Raw genomic sequence first — 3027 nt, forward strand, 5'->3', positions numbered from 1 at the left:
CCTCTTGAGTGCTAGAGCCCTGAGCAATTCCTTTAACTGTTTGTGCTTTCTTTCCAATCAACTTCCAGTTCTTCAGCCTGGTCTCCATTTACCTTAGAGCCTTCGGTGAACATTTCTTGTTGCTGATCATGGCAACCAGTGGTGAATTCTGTGGGCTGACATTTCCACTAGGGATGACTTTGCAATCACTAATTCTACCAAATTGCCCTTTCCTTACTAGGAGGAAATCTACCAGAATTGCAAATTGGCCACTCCTGTATGGGATCTTCTGACTCTCTCTCTCTGAACCATGTGTTGGCCACTATCAAGCCATTTGCCAGAAAGAAGTCTAGAATGGCCACTCCTCCTCCTTTATTCCTGTAGTCCCACCCATGTGGATTGGTTTTATGTCCAGCTTTCACTCGGAGCTATCTCAGGTAACCCAAGCTGGGCAACTGGACACCAGCTGGCAAGTAGCTTATTGACCTAAGCCTGTTGGGCTTTATAGTGTGCACACACTAGCCAATACAAGTACATAACTCTCCTCCCACCATTAGCATGGGTCCCTGGCATAGGTTGAAGTAGGCTGGGTCCTCAACCCATTTAAAGGACAACTACAGGAAAGCATACTTCATTTCTGTTCTGTTCCCTACCTGTTGATCCCACCTCTCAAATTCTTTATCCAGGGCATGTTGCAGCATTTATTTTTACTTTTCTGCTGACTCCCGAGGTAATACTAGCGGTACAGCTAGCCATCTTTCTAAAAAAAAAATAAGTCTCGTCCTTTTGCAGCATTCCGACAAGTCGCCCATCACTTTAATCACGTTTCCGAGTAAACCACGCCCTACCTTGCTCAGGTCATCCTGAAAACATCCCTTTTATAATTATGCAAACCTTCTTTCTATTCCCGCCCTTCTGCCTGCCCTCCTTAACTCTGGTCACCCTGAAACCATCCTTTTCATAATTATGCATGCCCATAGTGCTCAACCTTCCATCTCTAAAATGAGGAATACTAACCCTCATAATGTGGAACAAATGGGCAAAATGTGGAACATGTACTAATGGCTTACTAACAACTTCGGCTAGAAAGGTCATAGGATGGTTAAAATGTGCTGGTTTTACTTATAAAGAAGATCTTTTCATGAAGTAATATGATTTATTTCTACTTACCATGGATTTCACTTAAAAAAAATTCCCAGCTCTGAATGTGTTACAGACCCTTTCAATGTGGAACTTCGAGGAACATGAACTTTTTAAGACCCCAAATGCGGTACGTTCCTCGTAATGAGGTACACGAGAGGCATGTGCATGTCGTAGTCTTTCTATTCTCAGCCCTCCACCTGTCTTCTTTTATTCTTAAATACTCCCTCGTCCAGGAGCAGGAACTTTTCTATTTGAATGTTAAGTTCCTAGACATCAGTATTTTGTTGAAGGATTAAACAATGAGTACAGAATTCACAGGGATCTTGCACTGAAAACACACTATTTCTCATAAGGTGCCCTTTTGGTCATTGTACTAGTCTATTGTGGCTTCTCAAATTGTATTGTTCTGTAAATGTCAGCTTTTGAATTGTGCTGACGATTTGTACTGTAGATACAGTAAAAGGAGCTGAAATCAGCCGATAGCTCCAGATCGTGTTTCAGGACATTTTGCATCGTCATTTTTTCCTTCTAGGTACTTGTCTCTTTGCTGATGCAGTTGAGGTTACTGTGGAATAAGACAAGAGCAATGGACGAACACACACAAAATAACTATACCACAAACCATGACTAGTATAAAGATTTTGTGTGCGTGTGTTCTGATGCTATTTCACCGTGGGTTACTGGTGTTCCAGGATTTGCTTTTGACTACTGCAGTAAGCACTGTGTTCTTTTGTAAAAAAGAAAAAAAAAGGCTTTGCTTTTCTATCATATCTGATTAATTAGGTCATGGATTATTTAGTTATTGTCATTTGATTACTAGGAAAGTCCAACTGAGGAGAAGCTTCAAATAATTACAAAACATTTTAAGAATAATAATTTTATAATCTTCAAAATTAAAACAAATTACACAATATAAAATCACTTGTTAATAATAGATACAAGTGATATAACAATCATTTAATATTTAGATACATTTTAGACAGTTTGCAGAGAAAGTGTTAGTCTAATGCAAACAGGAATTGTAACATGAAGTGAGGAAAAATCAGGTTTGTGGTACATTTAGCGAGAAAGTCAGGTAAGAGAATTAGATGGCAGTAAGGAAGTAAAGCAGGGAGAGTAAGGAGGTATAAGGAAATAAAAGGTACTTGTTCACATTTAGGGGTACAGTTTATACTGGTCTTTAGCAAGAACAGAGACAGATTTTAGCTAGAAAGTCTTTCAGAGTGGTTTTGAAAGATGAGAGGGACGGTATTGACCTGATGGATACAGGTAAGTTTTACAGCCAGTAATGGCCAATACAAGAGCTAAAAAAATGTAGGTTGAAAATTATATTTCATGTCTTCTCTTCTTTTCCCTTCCACTACTGTTTGTTGTCTGCTTCCTCAGTGCAGATTTTTATTCCTTCTTTGCAATTGCATCTGGACTTGCTTTTCACTATTGGAGTTCTGGTTTAGCTTTAGTCAGCAGTCATGTTGTGAGTGTGTGTGTGTGTGTGTGTGTTTAATAAAAATCCCTGATTTTGCCTCATATTTTTGCCCTGCTCTGGTACTCCTGTATTACACTCAGTAATGCCAGAACTTAGAACTTCATAACTGCATGCTTACACCAAACCGGATGTTCTATTACCTTTTTAAGTGAACTTGAGTTTATCAATTCTCCACGTTTTTGTGCAGACATTAATTTCTAAGGACGTTGTGTAGGACTTGTTAGATTCATTCTGTTTTTTTGTAACAGTACTGAGAGAATAAATCACACTGCTGCAGCCATGTCTCAAGTAAACTGTATTTGCAGAGAATTGTTGTTAGTCTTTCGTCTTTAAGGGGTCGCCACAGTGCAACTCTGGTCCGCTAATAATGATTGGCAGTAGATTTGTACGAAATGCCGAGGTGCCAGCTCGACGCTCAA

Source organism: Protopterus annectens, chromosome 3.part0 (genome assembly GCF_019279795.1).
Source record: "Protopterus annectens isolate FY-2018-M chromosome 3.part0, PAN1.0, whole genome shotgun sequence".
Lineage (NCBI taxonomy): Eukaryota > Metazoa > Chordata > Ceratodontiformes > Protopteridae > Protopterus > Protopterus annectens.